General features: G+C 46.7%; 1 protein-coding gene across 8 annotated transcripts in view; it reads left to right on the top strand.

Annotated features, from left to right (window-relative positions):
* SYK (spleen associated tyrosine kinase) overlaps positions 1-12,319 on the top strand; it is a 124,421-nt gene that overhangs the window by 23,998 nt on the left and 88,104 nt on the right. The window contains exon 1 of one of the 8 annotated variants that reach the window (XM_056525549.1): positions 1,379-1,585. The exons of the other annotated variants lie outside the window; for them this stretch is intronic. The gene's annotated coding sequence lies outside the window, so the exon portion shown is untranslated. Of the gene's footprint in view, positions 1-1,378; positions 1,586-12,319 lie in introns of those variants that run through there. 8 annotated transcript variants of the gene reach the window in all.

Below are 12,319 nucleotides of genomic sequence, written 5' to 3' on the forward strand. Positions count from 1 at the left end.
GATAGTGGATAAGATGTTTGATCGCTGGGGTCCCGCCGCTGGGGACCCTGTGATCTTTCCTGCAGCCCCCCAGTCATTAGCTGCATGAAGCAATGCTTTGCTCCGTGGCTGATGACTCACAATACAGGGGCCAGAGTATCGTGAGTCTTTCACGCATGACGTCACGAGGGGCGTATCCGCGACATCACAATACTCCGGCCCTTGTATCGTGAGTCATCAGCCATGGAGCAAAGCTTTGATGCCTGAAGCTAATGACTGGGAGGCTGCAGGAGAGACCGCGGGGGTCCCCAGCGGCGGAACCCTGTGATCAGAAATCTAATCCCCTATCCTTTGCATAGGGGATAAGATGTCTAGGGGCCCCTTTAAGGACTCAGCCTATTTTGATCTTGAGGACACAATGTTTAATATGAGTATTTATGAGCCATATGAGAACTTGTTTTTTTGCGTGACCAATTGTACTTTTTTAATGACACCTTCCATTTTACTTAAAAAATATTATATGTGGGGAAATATTTAATGTAAAACTTAGCAAATTTGCACATATTATGCAGTGCACTTCATGGTAAAACTGAAGTATAACCTTTATTTTGTGGGTTAATATGATTAAAATATATATCCATCTTTACATGTTTTTCTTTTATTTTACTGTTTAAAAAAAAAAGTCAAAATTTTTTAACAAAATAAGTATACCAAAATTGCTTTTTTCTGCATCCTATAACTTTCTTATTTTTCCATATATGCTGCTGAATATTTTTGTACCCTGATATGTAATTTTTATCGGTACCACTAGAGATGAGCGAACTTACAGTAAATTCGATTCGTCACGAACTTCTCGGCTTGGCAGTTGATGTCTTTTCCTGCGTAAATTAGTTCAGCCTTCAGGTGCTCCGGTGGGCTGGAAAAGGTGGATACATTCCTGGGAAAGAGTTTTCTAGGACTGTATCCACCTTTTCCAGTCCACCGGAGCACCTAAAAGCTGAACTAATTTATGCAGGAAAACTCATCAACTGCCGAGCCGAGAAGTTCGTGACGAATCAAATTTACTGTAAGTTCGCTCATCTCTAGGTACCACTTTAGCAAATTTTGGACTTTTGCATTTTTCCTGGGATGTGACCAAAAATCTGCAATTATGGACTTTGGTATTTTTTTTCACGTTTACATTTACACCATTCACCATATGGGATCACTAATATTATATTTTATAGTTTGGATATACCAAGTATGTTTCTTTGCTTATTTACATTTGTTTTTAAAAAGTGTGAAAAGGAGGGTGATTTACATTTTATTTGGGGATAGGCTTATTTATGTTGTTTTAAAAAAAAAAAATGTATTACTCACTTTTTTCTAAGTCCCCATGGGGAATTATTAATATGATTCATTGTTCAGTGCTATGCACCAGCATAGCACACTGATTAGAAACATCAACAATCCACTTGTACAGTCTGCCAGACGACAAACTATTCAAGAGAATCCCCAAAAAGCAGAGCAGCGCAGGGGAGGAGACCTACATCCACCATCCTCACTTATAGGATCCACGTGATTGTGATCATCGCCAATGTATGATCACTAATGTCCGGCATTAGTGGTAAGACTCCTGCACTTGCTTTATAGATTGTATATGCAGCAGGGCGCAAATGTATGCCCTGGTGAGCTACGTACCAGGTAGCCAGCGTGTAAAAACTCAGCATCCTCTAGGGGCTAAACAAACCTTTTTTTTTTTTTTTTTTTTTTTTAGCAAACAAAATAATATGTGTTTGGTGTTTTTTTGTCATAACACATTAGACTGTAAAAACAGCTTTGAAGAGGAGATGTCAGAGCTCTCACTGGCTGAGATGAGATACTACTGCAGCCAGTGATTGGCTTAGCGGGCAGGTCTTACTCCGACATCTGACATCAGGGAGAGGAGGAGCAGCGTCCTAGAAAGAGCTGCAACAGGAGCTGTGGGATACCAGGGTAGATAAACATCACTTTGTTATTGGAGCCAAGTCACACTCAAAAAAATCCATATTTCTCTATGTTTATATACTTCAGGGATTACTTGTACCTCTATACAGCCAACCTGGGACTTATGCCTTTTAGAAAGTTTCTGGTTGCTGATAATTTGGCGTATAAAGATGTAACAGGACACCTACTTGGAGGATTTTCACAATATTCTGGAGAAACTCTGTTTGTGGAACTTCCTTATTTTTGAAGTTTCACCCTCCTGGTGACAATTTTTGCCACTTCTTGCTGCTTGGATTTAGTATGACTTATTTCCTTAAGTATTTTAACAAAATATGTCTCTTTTGCATATTGTGAGTATGTATAACCTGCCCTTATTTGCATTGATGAAACTTGTTTAAGAATAGCATTTGCATTTTTTTCCCCTTCAAATTTTTAACCAAACTGTAAGTGCTTCTAACCTTTCAAAGTGAAAAGTCTGACGTTTTGATTGATGGTGTCCAGATACTGAGACGCTTGGATTTATCAGAGTTATTATAGTTTAAAGATGCCACCAGAACCCGGGTAAGTAGTTCTTACCTGGTTCCTGGTACTTCCTGTCCAGCGGACTTGAGTGACGCCTCTCTCCCTATACACTGGTAGAAAGAGACGGGTCACTCAAACTGGCGGGATAGGGAGCAATTATTGAGACCCACCCTGGGGACTACTTACCCGGGTCCCAGCAGCATTTTTAAACTTTGATTACTCTTAGGTGCCCAAGCAGGTTCCCTTAAAATGCTAGCTTGAGCGATAATCCTAGTGTCAGGATATTGTTGTTCTCAGCAGAGCAAAAATCTAACTGATCAATGCTATGCAATATATTGGGAGCCCTTCAGTCTGTATGAAAGGGCCTTACTATGTGTGAACTATGTAAACCTTGAACTTATTTTTAGGATGAGTTATGTGTCTTGGACTCTGCTTGGGTCACATTTAGCCACAAATGTTATATTATTTTTATTAATTACTTTGTTTTACAGAATAGTATGCTTGAGTGCAAAATCGCATGAAGATGCCTTATCAAAATCTACCACAAGAAAAGTCTGAGAGCAGCTTGCTCTGACGCCCCCCCCCCCCCCCCCCTCTCTACATTTAGAGAAGCATTGACCTTTATTTGTATTGGGGGTCAGACAAATAGCCAGATGAATGAGCATTTGTCCAACAACTATTGTATATGTCTGGATGCTCTTTAGCGCATACCTAGGCACTTAATGCCCAACCAAGAGTTGCAATAGGTGATCCTTGAGGAGATTTGTTGGACCATAGTCTTTTATTATACAAACTGAAACTCCAGTAATAGCAATGTCAGGATTTACAGTAATGGGACAGTCATGGAAATTATGAAATTGTTAGTTTTGTTGCTCTTTCTGTGTAGTAAAACATCTTTAGAATTTTTGGTGACTATGAAGTTGGTTAATCAACTGTACCATGTAAACACTTGTGATCCTCTTGTTTTAAAGTAATGCTATCACTTTGTAATGCAATTGAAAATCAGTTTCAAAACCAAGGTGCACAGGCTTACACAGAAATCATAGGTCCTTATGGCAAAGCTGAGAATGGGCATTACAACCACTATGTGTTTTGTGCTTTGTCATCATTTGTTGCAGATACAGTATCTCATATCAGTGAATACACTCACTCACATTTTTATAAATATTCTTTTATATTTTTTTATGTGTCAAAACTAAAGTAATTACACTACAATGTAAAGTAGTGAGGGCACAGTCTGTATAAGTGTTTCATGTTGTGTCCCCATGCAGCCATTAATGTCTAAATCATGGCAACAAAACTGAAAGCACCACTAAGTGGAAATATCCAAATTGGGCCCAATTAGCCATTTTCCCTCACATTGCCATGTGACTTGTTACTGTTACAAGGTCTCAGGCTCAAATGGGAAGTAAGTGTCTTAAATATGGTGTTATCGTTCTCACACTCTCTAACAGTGGTCACTGAAAGTTCAACATAACACCTCATGAAAAAGAACTCTCTTAGGATTTGAAAAAAGGAATTGTTGCTCTACATAAAAATGGCCTAGCCTATAAGAAGATTTTCAAGCCCCTGAAACTGAGCTGTAGCTGGGTTGGCAAGATCATACAGCATTTATAAAGGACAGGTTCTACTCAGGATAGGCCTCGCCATGGTCGACCAAAAAAGTGCATGTGCTCAACATCATATCCAAAGATTGTCATTGGTAAATAGACGAAAGCTGTGGTGGCCAGTGGGTGTTAGGAAGACATACCTTGAAAACTTAGTGACACCAGGGCACCATTTATCCAAATCACGCTCCGAAGGTGGGAAGCAGTCTTTCTGGACCAGACACGATACGTCAATAAACACACCGATGTAAGGTTACGGTTAACTGCTTTTACTGAGTTTGTGAAGTTGGTAAAACACAAACAGCTGGCCTTAGTGTGAGAGTGCAGTGTACCCCTTTCGAGCCTTGTTGCCCTTCTGAGACTTGTGGTGCTTTTCAGCTGACGGAATTGTAGGATTTGAGGTTCTGGTAGCTAGGGTCCTTCCAAGGCACTGTAACTGATTCTGCAGGGACATATAGTTCTCCCACGAGTGACACTAGGATGACCAGCAATAAGCTGGAGTAGGCCTCGGCTTAGGAGACACAACACAGCACACACCTGAGCTTAGCTGTTGCTCAGGAGTACACACTGGGGTGGACTAACTGCGTACTAACTAACTCTTCACCTGTACCTCACTACACAGAAGGAACTTTTGGGTTCTCATTGGCTCACATGGTCACATGATACAGTGATACATTAAACTTCCATATATAAAATAACAATCAAATTAATTTAAGAAAAATATACAGTGGTCCCTCAACATACAATGGTAATCCGTTCCAAATGAACCATTGTTTGTTGAAACCATCGTATGTTGAGGGATACGTGCAATAGAAAGTATATGATGTTATACTCACCTGTCCCCGCCGCTCCGGACTGTCACCGCTCCTCACCGCTGCCCTGGATGTCGCTCTCCATCGCTGTAGCTGCGTCTCCACTGCTCCGGACGTCTCTGCTTCCCCGGGATCCTCGCTCTCCGTCGCCACCATCACGTCACTACGCGCGCTGCTCCTATTGGATGACAGGACGGCGTACGTGGCGACGTGATGACGATGAAGGAGAGTGCCGGCGATGGAGGGGATCCCGAAGAGGACGCTCCGGAGCCCCGAGGACAGGTATGAGACCATCACCGGAGCACACTGGGCACCGTAAACGGCTATCCGGCGGCAGCTGAAGCAGTCTGCGCTGCCGGATAGCCGTTTCTGCGATGGCCCCGACATACAAAAGCATCGTATGTTGATGCTACCTCTGAGAGGCCATCGCATGTTGAAATTATCGTATGTCGGGGCCATCGTAGGTCGTGGGGTCACTGTATCATCTTATATTACATTATATACATTATTTATACTATAAAGGAACATCACTATATGCTGCCAGGCTGCACAAGCTCCCCCTCTAAAACACAGCTGCTGTCACCACCCAGTCCCGGAAGTTGAGGGGTGGCGAAGGGTATTCCTGAGGTGGGAGAGGTGTAAAACAAAGTATCTTCCTTGCGTAAGTATAGTTGGTGCCTTTGATGGAAACCAAATGCTTTGTGCCCATTGAGTATTTGTATTGTGATAGGGTTTAGTTGCTTTGTAACTTCTTTTAGAATGACAAAGGACTAGACAAACATATAACAAGACATGGTCGCACACCATGGGCTGCAGCCGTAAAACTCCAAGGGAACTCAGTGGGCCGGTGCTGCCGTAGGCTATCATTTCACAACTGGTCCGATGCCACATTGGCTTCAAGCACTTCTCCCTGTGACGAGAATCCGAGTCCTCCTCTGTGGCCACAACCTGGGACTAACAAAGACAACATAGGGACTCCTCCATCCACAGCAATTTTCACTACCAAGGTGCCACCTTGAATTTTGGGGCCCTCATGTGCTTCAGGAGACACTTAAAACGTACACCATACAACATGTACAACACGAGAAGAGAACATCCTGAAATTTTTTTTACTAACTGTTTGGCTTTAAGCATTACTACGTGTCACGATGCCGGCTGGCAGGTGGTGGATCCTCTGTGCCAGAGAGGGATGGCGAGGACCGCGCTAGTGGACCGGTTCTAAGCCACTACAGGTTTTCACCAGAGCCCGCCGCAAAGCGGGATGGTCTTGCTGCGGCGGTAGTGACCAGGTCGTATCCACTAGCAACGGCTCACCTCTCTGGCTGCTGAAGATAGGCGAGGTACAAGGGAGTAGGCAGAAGCAAAGTCGGACGTAGCAGAAGGTCGGGGGCAGGCGGCAAGATTCGTAGTCAGGGGAGATAGCAGGAGTTCTGGTACACTGGCTTTTAAACACACAAAACGCTTTCACAAGGCACGATGGCAACAAGATCCGGCAAGGAAGTGCAAGGGAGGAGGTTAGATATAGTCAGGGACCAGGTGGGAGCCAATTAAGCTAATTGGGCCAGGCACCAATCATTGGTGCACTGGCCCTTTAAGTCTCAGGGAGCTGGCGCGCGCGCGCCCTAGAGAGCGGAGCCGCGCGCGCCAGCACATGACCGCAGGAGACGGGAACGGGTAAGTGACCTGGGATGCGATTCGCGAGCGGGCGCGTCCCGCTGTGCGAATCGTATCCCCAACGGCCGAGACAGAGCAGCGCTCCCGGTCAGCGGGACTGACCGGGAAGCTGCAGGGAGAAAGACGCCGTGAGCGCTCCGGGGAGGAGCGGGGACCCGGAGCGCTAGGCGTAACAGTACCCCCCCCCTTAGGTCTCCCCTTTTTTTTGTCCGGTGACTGCCTCCCCTGGGATGAGGACACCGGGAAGGAATGTATGGTTTCCTCAATGGCAGGCAGTACAGCAGGAGTAGGAATGGGGAGGGATGGCAGAGGGCGAGACCTGGCACGGGGCAGTGTGACACCAGGACGAGGGTCATGAGGGGACACAGAGGTTTGCCTGATGGGACTGGGAGGGGGGGAGAGGCATTTCCTGTGGCAGGCAGAGTCCTTAATGACCTTAGGGGGAGCGGATACAGGAGGAACCACAGGGTCACGGCAGGGATTACTGGGAACCGGTTGAAGGCAGTCCTTGGAACAAGAGGGACCCCAACTCTTGATCTCCCCAGTGGACCAATCCAGGGTTGGGGAATGATGTTGAAGCCAGGGTAGTCCAAGGAGAATTTCGGAAGTGCAATTAGGAAGGACAAAAAATTTAATTTCCTCGTGATGAGGTCCGATGCACATTAGGAGGGGCTCCGTGCGGTAACGCACGGTGCAATCCAACCTGGCTCCGTTGACCGCGGAAATGTGGAGTGGCTTGACAAGACGGGTCACCGGAATGCGGAATTTATTCACTAAGGACTCCCGAATAAAATTCCCAGAAGCTCCAGAGTCCAGGCAGGCCACGGCTGAGAGGGAAGAGCTGGCTGAAGTAGAGATCCGAACAGGCACCGTGAGACGAGGAGAAGCCGACTTAGCATCAAGAGACGCCACACCCACGAGAGCTGAGTGCGAGCGTGCGTTTCCCAGGCGTGGAGGACGGATTGGGCAATCCACCAAAAAATGTTCAGTACTGGCACAGTACAGACAAAGATTCTCCTCCTTACGGCGATTCCTCTCTTCCAGGGTCAGGCGAGACCGATCCACTTGCATGGCCTCCTCGGCGGGAGGCCTAGACGCAGATTGCAGTGGAGACTGTGGGAGAGGTGTCCAGAGATCTAAGTCTTTTTCCTGGCGGAGCTCTTGATGCCTCTCAGAAAAACGCATGTCAATGCGAGTGGCTAGATGAATGAGTTCATGAAGGCTAGCAGGAGTCTCTCGTGCGGCCAGAACATCTTTAATGTTGCTGGATAGGCCTTTTTTAAAGGTCGCGCAGAGAGCCTCATTATTCCAGGATAGTTCAGAAGCAAGAGTACGGAATTGTATGGCGTACTCGCCAACGGAGGAATTACCCTGGACCAGGTTCAGCAGGGCAGTCTCAGCAGAAGAGGCTCGGGCAGGTTCCTCAAAGACACTTCGAATTTCCGAGAAGAAGGAGTGTACAGAGGCAGTGACGGGGTCATTGCGGTCCCAGAGCGGTGTGGCCCATGACAGGGCTTTTCCAGACAGAAGGCTGACTACGAAAGCCACCTTAGACCTTTCAGTAGGAAACTGGTCCGACATCATCTCCAAGTGCAGAGAACATTGCGAAAGGAAGCCACGGCAAAACTTAGAGTCCCCATTAAATTTGTCCGGCAAAGACAGGCGGAGGCTAGGAGTGGCCACTCGCTGCGGAAGGGGTGCAGGAGCTGGCGGAGGAGATGGTTGTTGCTGCTGAAGCTGAGACTGAACTTGCTGTAACTGTGACTGTTGCTGCTGTTGCTGTGACTGGAGCTGCTGTAGCTGCGACTGGAGTTGCTGTGTCATGGTGGTCAAGTACGACAGCTGGTGCTCTTGTCGGGCGACCAATGTAGGGAGGTCGGCGGCAGCTGGCAGAGGAACTTCAGCGGGATCCATGGCCGGATCTACTGTCACGATGCCGGCTGGCAGGTGGTGGATCCTCTGTGCCAGAGAGGGATGGCGAGGACCGCGCTAGTGGACCGGTTCTAAGCCACTACAGGTTTTCACCAGAGCCCGCCGCAAAGCGGGATGGTCTTGCTGCGGCGGTAGTGACCAGGTCGTATCCACTAGCAACGGCTCACCTCTCTGGCTGCTGAAGATAGGCGAGGTACAAGGGAGTAGGCAGAAGCAAAGTCGGACGTAGCAGAAGGTCGGGGGCAGGCGGCAAGATTCGTAGTCAGGGGAGATAGCAGGAGTTCTGGTACACTGGCTTTTAAACACACAAAACGCTTTCACAAGGCACGATGGCAACAAGATCCGACAAGGAAGTGCAAGGGAGGAGGTTAGATATAGTCAGGGACCAGGTGGGAGCCAATTAAGCTAATTGGGCCAGGCACCAATCATTGGTGCACTGGCCCTTTAAGTCTCAGGGAGCTGGCGCGCGCGCGCCCTAGAGAGCGGAGCCGCGCGCGCCAGCACATGACCGCAGGAGACGGGAACGGGTAAGTGACCTGGGATGCGATTCGCGAGCGGGCGCGTCCCGCTGTGCGAATCGTATCCCCAACGGCCGAGACAGAGCAGCGCTCCCGGTCAGCGGGACTGACCGGGAAGCTGCAGGGAGAAAGACGCCGTGAGCGCTCCGGGGAGGAGCGGGGACCCGGAGCGCTAGGCGTAACACTACGACAGTGGTATTAGGCAAGCAGGATGGAATAACAAGACATTTTTCATTATTCTTGGCAATAAATTAAAGAAAACACACTAGAAGGAATTATTATAAGCACGATTCAAGACTAAGTTATGCACATATCTCCACTAGACAATCCTGACTAGGAAAAGAAACAATTTGGAATGGCACGCATAGCATTTGTGGCAATCTACATGGGGGGAATAAGAATATGTAATAAAGTTTACGTCATAAGTCGGGCACATTTACGCATTTTGATTACCTCTTGGCCCAAGGACAGGCACAGTTCTTGAACGTTGCAACTTAGAACAGAACATATAGCAGTCCTGGGGCATTTATACCGAATGTCCTGCACAGGCTGGGGTATTGGTATAGGTATCACTCCTGGGGCATTGATGCCGAATGTCCTACTCAGGCTGGTACTAAACAAAGGCAGGAACTGGAAACTCAGGCTCTGACACCAAAACAGGTGTAAATAAAAACAAATGCATGGGTAAGACAAATAAGGCACATGAAGGGGTGAGCATTATTGTGTCTCACCTTCCTTCGCCATAAACAGCTTGCTTCTTTAAAAGGATAGAGCTTGGGGTTCCCACTCTGGTGGACAACCTTCCTTTTCTCTCTTCATCAAATGGCAGGTGGACAAGGAACCTCTGACGGAGTAACTATACTCTGGATCCAAGAGACTCTTGATAACTTTGAGCCAGAGATGTGGGGACTCACAGTGACCACAACCTGGATGGATGCAGCATCTGCTGCTGGAGCTGCAGATGAAACGGTTGGTGCCCGCTCTTCCGGCCAAACCTTCAGGCAAGGGGGCCATGGTGCGGGAGTCGGAGACCGTAACTTTTCGCTTGGCATGGCCACAGCTTGTGGAAAGGAAGCTGTCGCAGACTCTTCTTTCTTGGGCAAGGTAACATAGGAACTGCTGTTCATCCCCGAAGACCCACTTTGGATGCGGAGAGGATTTGGGCCTACCAGGGCTTTCCAGCTCTGGTTCCAGTTCAGGTTCCAGTATTCTAGCGCACACTGGTTTGGGACTAGAGTAGGGTGAGGGCGAGGTGAACCCCATCCTGGAAAGGGTACTGACCTCAGAGGCTTCACTGCATAGCTCCGCTCCATGATCCCCACTAGGAGAAGTGAGGCGACAATCTCATCAACGATTGCACCCGGCATGATACAGTACACACTGTATTTTTATTCACTTTTTTCATGTAACACTTTTTTTTATAAATAAATGAGCTATTGTTCTTGTAATTGTCTGTAATGTAAACATATTCACAATCTGTATATTTATGTATAAACACTGTCACTTTTTTGCACTTTATTTATGCCCAGAATTACAATTATTGTCACCGTATTGCACATTATATAAGCAGCTAGAGTCAAATTATTGACTTAATATGGGCTGCAGATGGATAACTCACTGTCCCAATACATACCTTTCTATAGTAAGTTATCCATACTTGATGTCTCTCCTATGCTGTGCTCATGACTGCTGTGATATCCGGCTGTGGCCACACACTCCCGTGTCAAAATAAACGTTGACGTGCATCCCACGTGATATGCACACGTGGTTATGAGTGACGTCACTGTGACACAGAAGGTAGGCGGCGCTACGACGGTGGTAGGAGTGGAAGTAGCTGTAGTGTTCCAGAAATAGAATAGAATCCTCTGATATATAACGCACATCCACACAGTAACAATTAGTCCTCTGAGGAAGGAGCGAAAGTGCGCTCGGTGCCAGAGCGCAGTGTCGAACCTAGAATGTGTGAGTGATTTATATTACAACTGTTTGTTTACATATAGGATAGTTGGGTGAACGGTTGGACTATACAGGTCATTACTGTGGTATGTCTCCACTAGTGAGTGATACATATTGCATGTACCCCGTTTCTCCCCGCGGCATTGTATAAGGAGATTGAATCTTTGTATAGTGGATAAGTGAGACCCACTAGGTTTTATACACTTGAGTTGTACGAATGGCACTGTACTGGCATTTTTGTCTGAAGTACTTTTAAACATCTAGAATTATTATACATCCATTGTATTAGATTGATTAAATAAAAAAAAATATATATATATTTATATATTATTTTTATTTTTTTTCAAATTCAAAGTTTATTGAAAAGATATTTAGAAATGACATATAATATCAACAGTGCAAAATAAAACAATGTATATAAGGCAGGAAGTCATGTTGTAAATCAGTAACAACATACAACAAGGCAATCCAAGCAGTGGCTTGATGTCCTAGTCACAATCAAGTTCCTTGGCTAAGGTGCGATCATGGGACATTAACATACGGCAGAACAGAGAGCAGAGATGTAGCGTGTCAGAGTGTAGGCTCATAGGAAGTATAGAAGAGTACCTGCGAGTAGAGCCAGTTCCGGACCTCCGCTACGAGCAGCATTATGTCGTAGACAAAGCAACCCGTACTAAAGGATGGTGATATGGGAATGTCATGGGGGAGGTAAGTGGTGGTGACTGGATCATAAGTAAAGGCGCACTCCCAATTTAGTCAGTAAGATGCAAGTTAGTGAAGCTCGGGGAGGCACTCCATTGGTGCCATGTCATGGTGTAACGTGATACTTGTGTCAGCGGTCAGTTCCTCCATCCTATGGATGTGGGATACTTCCTGAAACCACGAGGAGATCGTGGGAGGGGCAGTAAATTTCCACAGTCTCGGAATAACCGATCTAGCGTCCATCAGAAGGAAGGTGAGGAGTTGGGAGGAGTCTGTAGGAATAGGGTGAGGTAAGATGGAGAGGAGGGTGACCTCGGGGGGGGGGGGGATGGGAGGCAGACTGAGGTGATGTGGTGTATGACATCCAGGACTTTCGTCCAGAAGGTAAACAGAGGTGGGCAGATGAACCATATGTGTAGCATACTGCCTTTTGCTGAGTTACAACTCCAACAGGTGTCAGGTATTCCTGGATAAAAGGTCGCTAGCATGGCAGGGGTTCTATACCATCTTGTCTGGATTTTATAGTTGGTCTCTTGGGCTTTGCATGATATGGACGATCTGTGGCATTTAAAAATCGCTTGTGTGCCAGTTCTCATCCGAGATAACATGGCCCCAGTCTTTTTCCCAGACTGATTTGAATGGAAGAGGCCGG

This window comes from Hyla sarda, chromosome 1 (assembly GCF_029499605.1).
Source record: "Hyla sarda isolate aHylSar1 chromosome 1, aHylSar1.hap1, whole genome shotgun sequence".
Lineage (NCBI taxonomy): Eukaryota > Metazoa > Chordata > Amphibia > Anura > Hylidae > Hyla > Hyla sarda.